At 44.5% G+C, this 18,481-nt stretch overlaps 1 pseudogene; it reads right to left on the reverse strand.

Moving 5' to 3' along the window:
- LOC110262132 lies at window positions 258-18,190 on the reverse strand (annotated as a pseudogene).

The raw sequence follows: 18,481 nt of genomic DNA on the forward strand, positions 1-18,481 counted from the left end.
AATGAGATGAGTTTCTATGGTTACATCGGTGACAAAAGATAATTGTTCTGCTTTCAAGGAGGCAGGGGAGAAAATAAGTGGCCACCTCAACATAAGGGGCATGTGATCCATTCTCTGGGTGGTTGGGAATGCAGTAGAGGGTTTGGTCTCAGAGAGAGGGCTCCTCATGTTAATTTATTTGGTCACTTCTGATTAAAAAATGTAGTTGTGCAAAGATATGGTAAAGCTAAGCTGAAAACCTCAACAGCGCTTTTTCCTTTTTTTTTTTTTTTTTTTTCTGGCTCACTCCTGGAATTGCCTTTCTGGTTTGGCGAGTCCTTTTTCCAGAGCAACAGAGTTTCCCGTATTGAAGTCTTGCTCTGGTCTGTTTGGCTCTCAGTAAGGCAGGGCCACACCGTTCTTTGTCTATGGACAGAGCAATGTGCATTAAACTGAGAACTTACCTTCCCGAAGTGAGAAAAGGGTTTAGACTGCTGCTTCAGAACTACAGAATTATCTAGAATGTTTTTACAAACATTTGCTACATCAACAACAAAGGTACTTAGAAAATGTGTGTGTACATCACAACATGCTGTTCAAGACACTTTGCCTTGTGCTCACCTTCCCTTAAATGTTCCCCAAGGAACTTAGTGTCCAGCCAAATTGGAATCTCTTGGGAGAGACAGACAATTCGGCAAAAAGGACGGAGGAGTGGCGGTTTGTGGTGGGAGAGGCAGTGACAGGAGAAAGCAGCCTTCTGGGTCAAAGGTCAGCCCTCAGCTGAAAAGTCAGCTTTGGCAGAGTCGGGGTCAAAGGAAGGAGCAGCGGCAGTGTTGGACTGGAACGCTCTCCATCTCAGGTCAGGCAGAGTCTGGTCCAGCATCTTTTGTGTACAGAGCTGCTTCTCTTTGGGGCATGTCAGTTCATCTTCCAAATCATCAATTGCCTTTTCCAGCTTGGCTACCCATCTCTCAGCAAACTCAGGACGGGTCTCTGTCGTCTCCAAGTTTCTCAGTAAGAATCTTTATCTCTTCCTCATACTTGTAGTCTTTGGGAGAGTCCTTTTCTTCGGCAGCACTCAAACACTTGAGCAGATCAGACTGATGGATCAGAATCTCATCTATCTCTCGGCAATGGGACCCTGCCTGCTCAGCTCGCTCCTCCGTGGGTTCCAAGTCTCCCTCAGTAATCGTGACTTATCAGGTGCCTCGTTTTACTCCCATATTCCTCTTCTGCAATGAGCTAAGCTTCCTTGAGTTAGATTTCCTAGAGTTTTTTTTTTTTTTTTTAAGACGTGGTTTTCAATAACCTTCATACCTCTCTTGCTCTTATCAGTAGTAGCTTTCTCACCTTCCTCCAGCTTTTGCAGGGCAGTAGGCAAGCACTCTTGAGCGTGGTCCCACTCTTTTCAACCAACTGGATCCTGCGAGTCAGGGAGGTGACCTCTGCCTTTGCCCCAGCCTATCCCAGGCCCACCTTTCTCCCTCTACTTCCTGCTGGAGTGCTCAGCCCTCTCCTCTGCATCATCTGCCTGTTGCTGCAGAATCTGGATCTTCTCTTTGCTGCCCCGTGATGGTGGTGATGCCGGCCATGGTGCCCACGCAGCTCCTGCTGGCGCTTGGGTTCCTGCCTCCTCTCTTTAGCTTTATATTCCTCCACATTCTTATCTTCTGGTTCCAATGGTATTTTTCCTCAAATCAGTTCTCTCTTCTTGACCTTCAGTGCTCAAAAGTCTTTTTCTATTTAATGAAGCTGCAAGACTAATCACGAAGATATGAGAGGCAAGAAGCAGGCAGGTCAGGCCTAACATTTCTAAATGCTTCTCTAATAGGGTGGGAAGCAAAGAGATCCTGATCCTCTACCTAAACTGACCCTCTGCCCTCGAGCCTCTGTTAAATATGTCAATCGTATTGAGTCTGATCTGGCTGAAAATTTAAATCGGTCACTTGAGATTCACTCCTGCTTAGTCTGAGTTGCCTAAAAAGCAACCAGGAGCCAAAGATTACTGGGGAGGTGATGTCAGTGAGAACTGGAGAAGCAGGTCAACTAGTAAGGATACATGAGTGGGTTGGAGCAGTGTGGGCTCCTTGGGCCAACTGGGCTGAGGACCCTCTGGTTGGACAACTCTGAGGAATGATCTCAGCAGACTGAAAGGGAAGGCCATCTATGAGTGCCCCTCACTGGCTGAGGGTTCTTGCTGGGGCACCTTCTCAGGGACTCGTGGCCTCTCCTGCACAGCATGGACCCTGTGGGTGGAGAACAGACACAAGGGAAACCATTGGCATGAGGAAACGCCTGACAGTTTCTCTGTGTGGCCTGAACAGAGAAGTAAAAGCAGCTAGTGTCTTTTCAATCTGTTTGGTACACATTTGTAAATGCTCATGGCCCATCCATATTGAGATCACTTGTCTTGACTGGTCACTATCTTAAAGAGTTGACCTTTATGAGGAAATGTACAATAAGATGATTCATGTGACAAGACAGTATTCCCACATCTGCAGTGAGTCCCTAGACTGCAGTAGATATTAATCTCCCTCTTTATGTACCCATTCTATAGTCCTCTTCATCCTCTGCCAGTACCACTGCTGTCCTAGATGCTTATGCAGATGGGAACACAGATGCCCATATCTTTTATGGGTATGTAACAGCTGGCTACCTTGTAATAGTCATGTGATGGTTGTAGCAATAAGTGTACTTGGAACCACCCAGTGTCACTTGGGGCAGCCAGTCAACCAACTAGTCTATCCACGGTCACTCTTGTTGTAGCAGAAGCCTATATTTTATGGTGTTGAAGGTCAGCAATCTCTGCCATAAGATGACCTCCTCCCTTGGTATCCTGGGCTACCATCCTGAGCAGCCTAGCACAACCAACTGCTGCTTTAGTTCTCTGGAACCTATTCAGTAATCTCCTGGTGTAAGCTGTCTTTTCTGGGAGGGGTCAGAGCCACTAATCCTGCAGATACTTGAAATTGTGGGGTTAGGAAGCCCTCATCTCTGGGTGGATCAGAGGGTATAAAAGGTGACAGGAGTTTCTACTTCTATCTCTTGGTTATGAACAAATAGTGTAGTGCTCAGGGAGAAAGTGCCAAATAATGGTTATTCTTCAACCTGGAATATGACCTGATGGCTGTGATGATGATGGGGATATTGAAAGGATGGTCTGAAACCAGCTGAATCATATCACATGAGCATGAGGACAAACCCCTAGGATCTTGGACACAGGCAAAAACAGGCAAGACAGTATCAAAATGTGCTGGGTACCAGTGGCACCAGTTGTACATGAGGCTGAACTTCTCAGAAAAGTCCCACCTAACTTGTCTGGGGCTCATCCTGTCTGCACTGCCTGGTCAGGAATCCTTTTGAGGGCCTTCACCACAGGCAGTGGTTCTCTAGGAAATCAACAGGGATGGGCATATAATTGTGTTTACAGAGCCCAGAGAGTGTGGATCTGGCAGGGTCAGGTTCACATGTTGGTTTATGTTGACAACATCTGACCTTAGCCATTAGGGATGTGGGTTCAGCTAATGGACTGACTCACAAGTTCAGGGTGTCTTGGGTTTCTTCACCACTTTCTCCTGCCAGGTCCCAGAGAAAGTGGTTCATAAAATCTGGGGATTGGCATCATTTGGGCACCATCAGAAAGTCACAATTATAAGTGCCACCATTGTAAGTTGGGAACCATTTGTAGTAAAAACATTGGTATCTCAGCATTGATTTTGGTTGCTCTGAAGCTTGTTGTGTAGTAAATCCTAAAAGGACTTGTTGGAGCAGTTTGGGTCTATGTGATAACTTGTGGACTTATTCTTAAGTCAGTTCTGTTTTCCTTTTAGCATATTTTCTTGATACTGTTTAAAGTTTTTTACTGGCTTCTGACTATGTTGCTGCTGAACATATAGCAATGTAGCAACATGATGTTAAAGTTATGACTTGGTTTTGTAGCTGACATGCCCAGGGGGTTGTGTTCTATCCTGAATTCCATTGAGCAAATGTGCTGCCCATTATGAGTAGGTTTTTCTCCGGAAAACTTATTCCAAGTGAATCGGTGTTCTCTTGGTTCTGCTCTTGTGGTGGAAACATGAAGGGCAGGGCACTAGCAGAAGGGGAGGATGATGGACCTAATGTAAAAGGTGATGTGTGTTTTCTTCTGTCCTTTTGTCTTCTGGTAAACCCGGTTATTTCCTGGTGATTGCTAGATGTGCTGTAGCAGGTAAAAGGGCTATGAGTTGTTAGTGTTGAGACATAATGGGGGGGGGGGGTTTCTGTGATCACATGATTAGGACTAAGGTTTTCCGTGAGTATCTTGGAACTCTGAATTTAACCAGTGTTGATCAGTTATTTTCCTGTATGTGGACCAAATAAATTGAGTGGATATTTCCCTTTAGGGTCAGTTTGGTTCTGATACCCCCAGAGGTTAGGCTCTGGTGCATTAGTTTGCCCTGCGGGCAGACCTGTTAAATGGTTCCTCTTCTCCTTTCCCTGATGGAAACAAAAATAAGATTTTTTTCAGGTAGTTGCTATGAAAAGAGATGAGCTAGTCGAGGTCCTACAGGGGAACCTCATGATATTCTGAGGGACCCCGACAGCTGGAGTCTTAATATCCCAGGTATGACTGCAGAGAGCTTGCAACAATGAGTCAGTTCTAGTTCAGGTTTTCCTCCTCTGGGTGGTTCTGCCTCTGGTTTCCCCTTGAGCTCCTGTCCTTGTAAGCAGGGACTCCCTGTATTTACCTGTCTGTGTCCCCAGTCTATGGGACAACACTTACGCTGTCTACCTTCTCCTATTTGCATCCAGGAATAATGGTCTTAGTTTTTTCTCTTCATTCTTAGCATTTTACTGGTTTTTAGACTTGAGTGGCTGCTTCCAATGTCCTTGCTTGTGGCACTAGAACACAGGAGTTCCTTTCCCCACCATTTGGAACACTACCAGCTTGCCTGCCATGACCCGAAGTCTGGGCTCTGTGTTTCTCACACTTGGCCTAGAAGAAACTTGGGAGAATGAGAGAGGGCATAGTTGTCTTTTAAGATACCTGACTCTACATATCAGAAGCTGTTCTGGGAAGGGCACTGTAAGGTATAACAACATGTTAGGACTGAATGTTCTTGTTCTCACTGGTCAGAACTTAGATGGAGACCAGATTTTGTGGGAGAAGTCAAGGAGCTCTGCTCCAAGGGCATATCCACATTGTGTGTAACTGGGATGAGCTCACATGAATAAGCAACTCGTTCTCTGAAGGTGGTTAGAGAATCTGACATCACCAGTGCTGGGTCCCCAGGGGATGTCACCCTGCCTCAGGGTCAGGGAGCAGTTCTCCTTCCCTGTTCTTGTGGACTGAAGAGACTGAGGCCCGAGAGCAACTCCAGGTCCTGTCTCGGAGGGTTCGGGGGTGATCCCTTGGTACCCGGGCAGGGTGGAGGAAGAGACCTCAGCTATGAGTTGTATGTGTTGTGCCTCTGTCTCTACTTCTGCCTGAGCTATCTGTCCTCTCTAGCCCTTGTCTTGGCCCTCTTGTCTCTTTCTGGGGCCCTTGTGGTGTGGACATATCTACAAACATTGGGATAGAGCCTGAAATGTAAGAAATGTAGGATTGTGCTGCCAACTTCTGAATCCCCCAAAGAGGGTTGAAAATCTGCTTATGTGTGCAGGAGGGGTTGAATATTTTGTTTTGTTCCACCCCCTGGAAGGGAGGTAATCAGCTGGTTTAATGGTTCCTGATCGATCCCAACTGTACTTGGAATTAAGCACTTCCCTATTGCCTATGTGCCTGATTGCCTTGTGTCAGGCTTCAAGTCAATAAGTCTTCTGCAGAAGTGGTGTGGACTGGAAGTCTAGTAGGGAGAAGTACTAGAAATGCAATGCAAGCCCTGTTTTGCCTTACATGTCTTGTAGAGTTCTATAATGGGTTTATCTTCAGGGCCACAGTAACTATTTTAGCACACATAGCATTTCCTTACCTGTCCCAGGTGCTGTTGGTGAACCCCATTCAATGTCATCTTAGAAACAGATCACAAAACTTCGTGTCTTGAGTAGGCAAACCAGATGGTAGTTAAGATTTTTACCTCCTTGTCTTCAATCAGGGAGGCTACTGACCTGTGTTAATAACAACGTCAAAGCTAGACCTGGGGTTTTCAGAGTGAACCCGTCAGGGAGATAGGAGTTGTGAATGCAGAAGCCTGGCCATCCTACTCTGAGCTGGTGTTTTAAAGAAGACACTTGTCACATCCTTCCTCAATAGTTCTTCCTACATTATCAGTTATACATAGCCCTGACTTTTAGGAAATCGCCTGCTCCCTGTTTCTAGTGTCTCAATCTTGACCATAGGTCTGAAGGGCTCTAGGTTCTTCGAGTATCCCATTTCCCTACCCATATGCTGAGGTCTACAGTGACTAATTCAGCTATAGACCTGCTGTCTTGTCAGCCCTTACAACCCAAGGAGATATTGCTGGAAAGGAACATTTACTTTTTGGAGAATATTTTTTTTGAAAGAAGTACGTCAATAAGTCTAAAGTATCTATCATGAAGGGAGATTCTTCCCAGAAGGTGGGAGCAGGGGTCTTGTGTGGGTACATGTGCAGACCCTGAGGAATGAATGTGAAAACCATTGATAGTTGGAAAAAGACAAATCTGTCTGGTTCTTGTTAAAACTAGATGAAGATCCAGCCTAAGGAGACAAAACACCTTGACTCTTGATTTTTGTAAACTAACATAGCTAACATATTCCTGTCTTGAGGAAATTGTACTTGGAGTTTTCTGTAACTTGTAAACAAAATCTAAGTGATAGAACTCAAATATCAGAGATGTGGGTATTAAAGTCAATTGGTTTCAACCACCCTTTGCAATGTGAAAACCTACTTGCAACTTGAGGTTTTAGGTAGTAGAAATCAATGCTTTTTCAGACTTAAGTTCATGATGTGACGGGGAGGAAGAAGAGGCCCACCAAATGGGGCTAGAAAGTCTATTCGAAGGCCCATATAGAAAGGATCCATATTGCTGTCGTGCTTCTGAGTTTACCAATGTAGATGCCATTTTTAAGATGATAAGGTGGTAGTACTTAAAAATCTGTCATGAATAATATAAAATTTAGGAAGCCACCAGCACTTCAGGGACTTCTGTCTAGAAATGATGAAACTTAAAGCAAGGAAGCATAAAACTTAAAATAGAAACAACAGAGGACCAGCTGAGTGATGGCAGGGTTTTGTGCTATCAGTGGCTGTCTAGGAACCTGTCAGCCTGGATCCAATGAGCCTCTCATCCAAAAGAGATCTGAGTCCTGACCTCTGTAGTCAGGCTTTGTCCCTCTAGTGCCTTAAATTTCATGCTTGATGATCTGCCTCTTTTTGAGGTAGGATGAACTGATAATGATTGTCACAAGTGGATGGCTACATCGGGGATGGTAGTGAGTTCATCTGGGTCAGCAGGGAAATGAAATGGCACATGATAGACAATGAGAAGATAAGGAGAATCCAGAAGAATTAGGGCCAAGCATATATGAGGCAGAAACTACACAGTTCCCCTGACTTCTAATCTTATCCTTCACTAACTTCTGGAAAGGAGTATCCTTATCTTTGAGGCATCACACCAATATGGGGGGGAAAACATCCAGAGTGGTAAGGCAGTGCAGGAGCTGTACTTGACCCTTCTTCTGCCTTGGGGTGGTTGTCTTTCCGCTGAATGGAATAGCTTTGGGGGTATCTTTGGGCATATATAAGGTACTTTTATATCTGAATATATTATGTTTCTTAAGATTTTAGGTGGGATCTAGAAACATACTCTTGGCTGAGATGCAGATGACAAGATGGGATTAATATTCAAGAATATTATGTGGAAAACCAGGCCTGCAAAGAAACTTAGAAGGAACTAAAAGATCTGAAATAGCCATCGACCAGAATCGTGGTCTAACCCGCAAAGGAGAAAAGAAAGGTTGGATAGGAAGTGTGTTAGACTGTGTTGCAGTACTAAGTGCCTTGGCATGGTCAGTGGCAACTGAGAAGACTGGAAGTTAACTCCTCAGGAGACCTGGGTCTGCCAGGAATGGGTCTTCCCCAGGGTCCCTGCCACACTGAGTCATTGGCTGGAAACAGCCATGGGAGGTGTGCCTCCAGCAGGCACCACTGTATGCCCCTTGTGCACACAGCAGGGACATCACGGTTCTCATAGGCCTCTTTGAGAGGGTGTGAGTGGAATGAAACACAGCTCCCCTTGCTTGAGGTGATCTTGGGTCTCAACTGATGCCCATCATCTCCCTACTCCAATGTAAAGTCTCTTCACTCTTGGCTATCACCTTCTCTGGATCTTGGTCGTGTGGTTGTGGACCCTACCTATTATCCAGAGTCTGAACCTCACTAATAGACCTTTTTCAAGCCTGATCTGCAAACTGTACCTGAATTACAGTGAGTCAAGGAAAGATATTATGGACTCTATACATTCTTTCTGCTACATCAAAAAAGTAGCCCAGCCTCATGCAGATCAGACAGCTATGCCTGCAATAATGAATGACCCAGTGTGTCATTGCAATGAGAAGGACAGGTCAAACTTTTACCTCCTGTTTCCTGGACCCCCCAAATCTTCCTACTTAGGATACAACAACATACAGATGTCTCTTTTACCATAAAGACTGCATCCTGAAGGAAGAGGTCCTAAGTTAGTGTGCGGAGTGCACCTGCTATGATATCTGAGGGCTCCTTCAACTTCCTGTTTAAGGCTAGGAATTGTAACATTTTGTGACTAAAATCAGGAACCCCATGATCAGGGAAGCCTACTTTATTTTTTTCTAAAGTGGTTCCCTGGTTAGTTGTATTGTCCTTTGAGTTTATATTCCTGTGGCTGGAGCATTGCAGAAGCCCCCACAGAATGGTGCTGTTTTGAGACTACACAAGCAGAATATACAAACCTATATGAAGATTAGCTATCCATTATGGGAGGATTAGTATCTTTTGTCCAATGGAAGGGGTTCCATGTAGTCAAGGTAGTCACCTGCTGCTGAGCTGTATGTTGACAATCTTTACAAATCCTGCCATTATTGGGGTTTCAGCTGTTGTCTGATTGATAGGGGTTGGCTTTCAGAGGGAACAGTAGAATGCCACTTTCCAGAGAAAGTCTAGCTGTGTTGTTGAGCCATCACGTCTGCAGTTTTGACCACGGTATTCATTTGCCCATTAGCTGATGACGACTAGCTAATGTCATTTGGTAGAACTATTTTTCTTGTCTGATACCATGCCTGTTTTTGTGGTGGGTGTTGTCGTGGGTGCTAACATTAGAGGTGAAAACACCTAAGTATGGTATCCCCACATGGCCTTCCCTAGGTCTTGTCTAATCTTTCACTCCTTTCCCATCCCTGCTAGATGGCTGGGCCACTCTCCAGGAATCGGTATATATCAGTATATATTCTTGACATATTTCCACTTAAAGGAGATTTTTAGTGAAGCAGGTGGAGGTGTTGGTATGTTCTAGAGGTCCCCAAACTGGTCCTTTCCTCTCATTTGAGAAGGTGTAGATTGAGAAGACCTTTGTCGTGATGACCAGATAACCAGGTAAAGAAGAATGGCATTATTTTGACATCCGCTTTGTGTTATGTTGGAAGCTGTGTTGTTCAAAATAGATACTGAGGTGGAGTTTGTCATAAAGAGCCCTTATTGGAGAAGAAATCCTGTGAAAGGGATGGGAAAGGAAGTGGGATTGGGAAATGATTGTAGTTCAGTGCAGTGTAGGCACAGCAGTGCCCTGTCCAATACCTGGAGCAACAGTATGTGTGTGGCCATCCAGGGTGCTTCTATGGTGGTCTGGGATGGCTGTCATTGAATGTCTCTCCAGTTAGTAACTGGATGTGGGCTGTCAGGGCAAGGGCATGTCCTTGGAGCTGAAGCAAATCCTGAAGGAAATCACAGCTGGTGGCTGCTGGCAGCACTCTCAGCAGCTGGAACAAAGAGCCCCCCCACCCCTTGAAGAAGATCTGTGGGTCCATGTCCAAGTCTTCCATGTCTAGGACTCTATGACCTTCCTCTTTAGCCTCTGGACTGCTCTTACACAGACATGTGCTCAGCTTCGCTTTCTTCTGAGGGCCAAGCCTTTCCTAGAGAGCCCCCACCATGGTATCCTGTTAGTATAACAGGATGCTGGCAAGTGAGACTGAAGCTACAGGGGAACTAGAGTTTGTTCTGTCCCAAGTAGGATTGGAGAGTCCCAGAAGAGTAGGAGACTATCAACTTCCACTCCCTTAACTCACTTAGTATTAGGGAAAGAAGAAACTACTGCAGGAGAGACAGATCTGCAGGGTTCCAATTTTTGGGGCCATTTTAGAGCATACTTAACTTGGGATGGTCTGTGTTCCTCTGAAATGCCACTTCTTTAACTTGTATGAATTAAGATCAACATGCTGTTCCTACTGCCAGGAGGTTGGGACCACATGAAGGATGTGTTTTATCTACCTTTGGCCAAAGGTAAGTCCCGACTCTGGGACATCTGCCTTAAGGCCACTCTTGATCTTTCTACTCTGTATTTTACCACGTTGATGAATAAGCCTATGCAAGGAAGAACAACAAAGCCAGAATTTTCCCCAGTTCCTGGAACAGAGCTTTTCTTGGCCCTGGTCTCAGGGTCCTCAGTTTGATGGGACCAGTTCTGTGCTGGTGTTTTCTCAAGCACCAATGGGACAGGAGTCCAAGTGACTCTGACCATTGTGGGGGCAGGACTTTAACCTCTTGTTTGCATTATTATAAGTCTTCAGGAAGGAGCCTGAACCTTCAGAAAAGGGCTTACCAGTGCTCCTAGTGCCTGCAACAGGCTCTCATTGAAGGCTGGAGGTCTGCCAGGGGCCATGTGGGCTGTGTGTGGGTACCAGAAGAGTTTCCTAAGGGGAAGGATCTTTTAAATGAAGTCTGATTTTTCTACCCCACCCCACCCCGCAAGAGTAGCTGCCTTCCAGAGAGAAGTCTGCTCCTGAGTTTAATGTTATGGCCATGGAGTTCTGGAAAGCTCTGCTATAATGAAGAACCACCTAGCCCATGTTCTGAATCATTTCAGACCTTTATCTAAAGTATGGTCTCCTTTAGGCTTTGTGCCTTCTCAGGGATGAATATTGGGACACTCCTCAACTGTGTCACAACTTGGGTGACTACGGTATGGCATGGAATAAATAAGCCAAGAGACAGTATGCAAGTGGTGGGTCCTGGTGAGTGAGAGACCATGGCCTACGTGGCAGAGGCATCCAGAGATGCTCCAGTAATCCTTACTTCGGGGGGGGGGGCGTCAAGCCCTAGAGTCATTGCCTTGTCTCCTTTTTAAACCCTTCTTTTGAGCTGTGAGGAAGTAAAGGTGAGCTTGGAAGTAGACATGCAAGTTCTGCCAACATCCATATGAGTAAAGTCAAAAGCAGATCTTTTGCTCACCTGTGGACACTTCAAATGAAAAGTCATCCCTGATCTCCTTGATGGTATCCTCAGGAGAGACCCTCAAATACTTGCAGCCAAGCTGTGCCTACATCCCTCCCCCGTAAAACAGCCACCATGTGTCTCCTCATTGTGTGTTTGCTAAGTTTGGACTTAAACTTGGTAAGCAGCAATGGAAAAGGACTACATGTGACTAATGGCATATGGTACTCATGTGGCCAATCATTGCCAGGCAGGAATAACCACGCTGTTGGCCCAGAACAGGCAGGAAATAATGACTTTTTGAAGTTTAAGTTGTGGAGAGGTGGCAGGTGAGGTGAGGTCTTCAGATATGATTGGTTTGATCCACTCAGCATTTTTAACCAAGTAATTTTCTTTTGCTTATATGTTCTGTGTGAGGCCAGGGGGTAACATTAATGATCAACACTTGCTCATCCTTCACCTAGAAAAGGACAGATACTCATGAATGGAGTCATTGAATGTGGTCCACCATGCCCAGGACACTTGTGCCACAATAGATGCACAACCTAAGGGCACCAAGCGCTCATAGACATGGAGACTGAAAGGGACAGGTCTGAGAACCAGTGAGTGATGGTTACTCTTGGGAAAAGGTGTTTCCATAAACTGCCCACATTTTCTATCAGGTTGCAACTGAAGGAACTATAGGATTTGAAGTTTTCTACCAAATGGGGCTACAGACAGAATAATTGGACTTAAAGTGCTTTCATTATCTCCTGTGGCCTGACCATGTTTCTCTCCTTAGCTTTATATTCTTCAGTATTCATGTTCTCTGGATGGAGTGGTATTTCTGCTTACATCAGTTTTCTTGAGCTTCAGTGTTCAAAAGCCTTTTTCTATTTAATGAAGTTGTGAGACTAATCACTAAGATAAGTCAAGAAGCAGGCGGGTCAGGTCTAGTGTGTGTCTAAATGCTCCTGATAAATAGTGTATGAGGAAAACAGCATGATCTCTCTATCTAAACTCTACCCTTGGGTCTCTTATATATGTCAATCACTTGAGTCCTATCTAGGTAAAAACTTTAAAATCAGTCACTTTAGATTCACTCCTGCCTAATTTGGGTTTCCTAAGAAGCAACCAGGAGACAAGAATTTGAGTGCAAGTAAATTCCTGGGGAAGTGATGCCAGGAAACAGTGAGAATTAGGGAGTAAGACAGGGAAGCAGGCCAACCACTAACCGTACATGAGGTGGGTTGTGAGCAGTGTGGGCACCTTGAGACAACTGGGCTGAGGACCCTCTGGTGGGACAATTCTGAGGAATGATCTCAGCAGACTCTGAAAGGGAAGGCCACCTATGAGTGCCCCTCACTAGCTGAAGGTTCTTTCTGGGGCACATACTCAGGAACTGTTGACCTCTCCTGAACAGCATGGACCTGTGGGAGGAGAACAGACACAAGGGAAACCATTGGCATGAGGAAATGCCTATAAGTTTATCTGGCCTGAACAGAGAAGCAAGATCAGCTAGTGTCTTTTCAGTCTATTTGGTACACATTTGTAAATGCTCATGGCCCATCCATACTGAGATCACTTGTCTTGACTAGTCACTATCTTAAGAGTTGACTTTTATGAGGAAATGTACAATAAAGTGATTCATGACAAGACAGCATTCCCACATCTGCAGTGAGTCCCTAGACTGCAGTAGATATTAATCTCCCTCTTTTATGTACCCATTCTATAGTCCTCTTCATCCTCTGCCAGTACCACTGCTGTCCTAGATGCTTACCTAGATGCTTATGCAGATGGGAACACAGATGCCCATATCTTTTATGGGTATGTAACAGCTGGCTACCTTGTAGTAGTCATGGTTGTAGCAATAAGTGTACTTGGGACCACCCAGTGTCACTTAGGGCAGCCAGTCAACCAACTAGTCTATCCATGGTCCCTTCTTTTGTAGCATAAACCTATACTTTATGATGTTCATCAAGGTCAGCCATCTCTGCCATATGATGACCTCCTCCATTGGTCTACTAGCCTACCATCCTGAGGAGCCTTGCATTACTAACTGCTGCTTTAGATCTCTGGAACCCATTCTAGACTTTCTGGTGGAAGTCGTCCTTTCTGAGGGTGGGGGATGTCAGAACCACAAATCCTGAAGAGCCTGAAGGTGGGGAGACAGGAAACCCTCATCTCCTAGTGAATCAGAGTGTAATGGTGGAGGAGCTATCCTATTTCTATCTCTTGTTTATGAATCCACTATTTCAGTTCTCATGGGCAAAATATCAAATGACTGTTCTCCAGCTTGGTATATGACTTGATGGCTGTGATAACATTGCAGATATTGAAAAGCTGACTGGAAACCAGCTGAGTCATATCACACATGGGCATGAAGCAAAAACTCTAGGACTTTGGATTATAGTGAGGCACAGACAAGAAATACAGTATCCAAAATGCTGAGCACAGAGGACCCAGTTGCACTTGAGGAAGAATTTCTCAGGAAGATCCCACCCAATTAGTCTAGGGCTCATCCTGTCTTTACTGGTGGGGAAGCTTCTGCCTTCCAAGTGAGGTTCTCTAGGAAATAATAGGAGTGGATACATGTTCATGTTTTCCAGAGCCTAGAGTGTGTGGATCTGGTAGGGTTAGGTTCACATGTTTATCCTTATCAACAGAATGTGACCTCATCTGTTCTGGGATGTGGGTGCGGTTAATAGACTGACTTACAACTTCAGGGTGTGTTGAATATTTTCACGTTTTTCTGCTTGGTCCAGAGAAAGTGGTTCATACACTCTAGGGATGTGTTTTCTACCTAGTGAATATGGTGTTGGCACCTTCATAATGTCAAAATCATAAGGGCCACCATTGTGCATCTTAGACCATTTGTAGTATAAACACTAGATCTCATCAATCATTTTGGTTGCTCCAAAACTTGTTCTGTAGTAGATTTTAAAGGGCGGGCTTGTTGGAGCAGTTTGGGTCTGTGTGAATGCTTGTGGACTTATTCTTGAAAGTCAGTTCTGTTTTCCTTTTAGCATCTTTGGATCATATTTTCTTGATAGTATTTAAGGTTTCAATACTGTCTTCTGTATTCAATACTTAGTGTTATTGAAGTTGTAAGAGACATGCTTTTGTTGCTGACATACCCAGGGAATTCTGTTCTACCCTGAATTCCATTGAAAAATATTTTGTCCATTGAGAATAGATTTTTTTCTCTGGAGAACTTGTTCCAAGTGAGGGATCTGTGTTATTTTGGTTCTGCACTTGTGAAAACACGAGGGTAGTGTATTGACAGAAAGAGGGAGGATAATATACAAAATGTAAAGAGATTTTTTTCTTCAGTACTTTTATTTGGTAACCCTGGAATGCCCTGGTCTCTTAAATGCTTTCTCTCCTCCCTTTCCTGCCACACAAAAGAACAGGTTTTTCTGACCTGATGTGAAAGTGTTGAGCATTTGAGGTGCTACAAGGAAACTGGATGACATCGGGTAGCGGGGGGGGGGGGGCTATGGCTGGATCCCCAGTGGAGTTATAAAATCTGATATGTCTGCACTGAACATCCAGCAATTAAGTATAATTCAGGTTGCCCTAGCCCAGTGGTTCCCCATGTTTTCCTCTTGAGTTGGCTTCCAAGTGCATAGACTCTCTGTATTTGTCTTGTCAGTCTCTGGGGCAGCAGTCTGCTTTGTACCGTCTGGCATGTACTATGGAGAATTTTTTTTTCTTTGCTTTCTCAGTATCTTACTGTTTTTTAGGACTGAGTGGCCACCTCAACATCCTTGAATGTGGCAGTAGAACACAGGAGACCCTTTTTCTCCATTTGAATACTACCTTCTTGCTCTCCATGACTGAAAGTTTAATCTTAATGTTCCTCAGAGGAATTAATCCTTGGCATAGCAGAAATGTGAAGAATGATAGAGGCCATAGTTGTCTTTAAAAATTCTTGACTTTATATTTGGAGACTGTTCTAGTAAGTGGAACATCACTTATAGCATGATTGGACTGAATGCTCTTGTTCTCATTAGTCATGGACTGAGAGGAAGACCAGATTTTGTGGGAAAAGTCAAGGAGCCCTGGGGCTGGAGGACAAAGAAAAGGCCCCCAAGTTGGGGTCTAGAAAAACCTATTCCAAGGCCAGTATAAAAATGCCTATATCCATTTCGCTATCCTGCTTGTAATTGAGTTTACTAACATAGATGCCATTTTTAAAAAGACATGGTAATAGTACGTTGGAAGCCATCTGTCAGGAATAATGCAGATCTAGAAACTTAGCCACCAGTGATTCTGGGACTTCAGTCTAGAAATGATGAAACTTTAAGGAAGGAAGGGGAAAAGGTAAAATAGAACATAATGCTAAATAGAACTAGCTGAGTGATGGCATGATTAGTAACGCTAGCACTGGCTGCATAGAGTTGCCTGGATAAGTCAGCATGGAATCACTAAGCCTCCAATCCAGTGAAACAGATCTGAGTCCTGGACTCCCTGGTCAGGCTGGGTCCCTCTATCCACTTAAATCTCAGATGCTCAGTGATCTGCCTCTTTGTAGTGGATGAAGCTACTGATGGCTGACATATGTTGATAGCTATGTCTGGGATGGTTGTGAGTTCATCTTAGTTAATAGGAAAATGAATTGGAATATGGTAAAACAGGAGGAAATAAGAATGGAAGAATCCAAGTGAACTGGAGATGAGAGAATGTGAGGAGGAAGCTTGGCAGATATTTGCCCTGTCTCCTAATCCTTATCCTTGATGACCTTAGGAGAAGGAGTATCCTCATCTCAGGCATCTCATTTGTATGGGATAAATGGAAAATGGAAAGTCAGTGATGAATTAATCCAGGAACTACCCCCGCCTTCTCCTTTGCCTGGATGGTCATCCCCCCTCTGAAAGGAGTAGCTTTGGGGTATCTTCAGGCATCATATTTTCAGATATAGGGTGTCTTATACTTGGTGTTCAAAAAAAAAATTTTAGGGGGATCTGCATGATTATACTTTGAGTTGACATTTCCTGAGATGCAGATGGCAAGGTAAGATTACTATTGGAACAGTTTCTTTGTGATGAGAAACAGGCTTGCAAAGGAAATTCAGAGGGAACTGGAATATCTGGAGGAGACATCAGCCACAATGATGGTCTCGCCTGTGAAGGAGAGAAGGAAGAAACATTGGATAGGAGTGAGGTAGACCGTGGTGGAGTCCTAGGTGCCTTGGCAACTAGGACCAGACATCACCCTTCAGAGGGGACCAGGTCTCCCAGGGAGGCACCTTCCCCAGAGCCTGTTCTGCCCTTGGTTCTTGGTTGGAAACAGTCACGGGAGGTGTGGCTCTAATGGCACCATAGTCTGCCCCTTGTGCCTACTTCTCTACCCAGGGGCACAGAGCTGGGACATTACAGTTCCCATCAGCCTTTCTTTCCGAGAGTATGGGTGGGATGAGATACAGCTCCCCTTGCTGGAGTTGACCTTGGGCCACAGCTGATGCCCATCTTCCCCCTTTTGCACTCACTCAAACTTCTCTTTACTCTTGGCTACCACCTCCTCAGATGTCTGGTTGTGTGGTGATATGACCCTAACCATCATCCGTGGAGTATCAGTGCTCAGTAATAGACCCTTTTTAAGCCTCAGCTGCTGTCCATCCCTGAGTTAGAGTGAGGTGAGGGAAGGCAGACTGAGGAAATAGTCAAGTGGATCACGTGGGTTCAATACACATCTTCCTCGCTCCCACCTTGTCAAAGTAGCCCAACCTCTTGCTGAACAGAGAATGCCTGCAACGTGGCTGACTCATGAAATGACCCAGTGTGTCACTTGGAGTGATGGATGACAGATCAAAGTTTTACCTCCTACTGCCTGGACCCAAAGGGTCTTTCAACTAGGGATACAACAGCATAGAGATGTCTCCTATGTGTAAAGTTTGTTTCCTAAAGGAAGGTCCTTAGAGTGTATGAACTGAGTGAATGCATCCACTATGCCATCTGAAGGCTTTATCAACTTTCAGCTTAAAGCCCAGCTGCTTCTGAACAGCATTAATGTTTTATGACACAACCAGGAACCTCACAACCAGGGGTCACTGGTTAGTTGCATTGCCTTTGGGATGACATACTTGTGGGTGGAGCATTGCAGAAGCCTGCAGAGAATGGTTCTTTTTGAGACTCTACCACAGGATGGACAGACCCAGACCAAGATGAGGTATCCATCATGGGAAGCTTAATAGATGGCTCTTCTCTAATAGAAGGGGCTCCCTGTAGTTAAGGTAGTCCACTTACTGCCAAGTGGTAGGTTGACCAGCTTTAACGATTCTGTCATTCTGGGGGCTCAACTATTGCCTGAGTGGTTTGGCATTCAGAGGGAACAGTGGCTGGACTTTCTTTGGAAAGCGGTGTTCTGTGTAGTTGGGCAATTTACTGTGAGGGTTGGTTACTAGATGTGAAAATGTATTTTGTATGTCCATATGCTATTTCTTAGAAATGGACCCAAGATTAGACAAGATCTAAGTCTTCCATTTCTAGTGACTCTGACCATGACCCTCCAATCTCTGGGCCTGCTCTCACACAGGGATGTGCTCAGCTTATCTTCCCTCCTGAGTGGCAAGCCTTTCCTACAGAGCCCCACCATGGAATCAGTATTAGTAACAAGATGCTGGCAAGTGAGATGGAAGCCACAGGGGAACTAGAATGAGTTTTATTCCAAGTAGGACTTGGAGATTCATAGAAGAGCAGGAGACTATCCCCTTCTGTTTTCTTAACCTACTTAAAATTAAGAATCAAACTATTTCAGGAAAAATCTGTAGGGATTTGGGACCATTTTAGAGTACACTTTACAGTATGGTCTGTGTTCCTCTCAAATACCACTTTTTAAAAATTTTTATTGCAGTATAGTTGACTTATGGTGTTGTATTAGTTTCAGGTGTATGGCAAAGTGAATCAGTCATACCTATAATCTTTTTTCCCATATAGATTATTACAAACTGTTGAGTAGATTTTCCTCTGGTATAGAGTAGGTTCTCATTAATTATTTTGTACAGTAGTAGGTATGTTATTCCCATCTTCCCAATTCTCCCCTCACCTCAGCAGTCCTACCTATGATAACATAACAATAAGATTGGTTTTGAGACATGAATTTGTTTCTGTATTTATAAATAAGTTCTTTTGTATAATTTTTCTAAGATTCCATATATG

Source organism: Sus scrofa, chromosome 8 (genome assembly GCF_000003025.6).
Source record: "Sus scrofa isolate TJ Tabasco breed Duroc chromosome 8, Sscrofa11.1, whole genome shotgun sequence".
NCBI lineage: Eukaryota > Metazoa > Chordata > Mammalia > Artiodactyla > Suidae > Sus > Sus scrofa.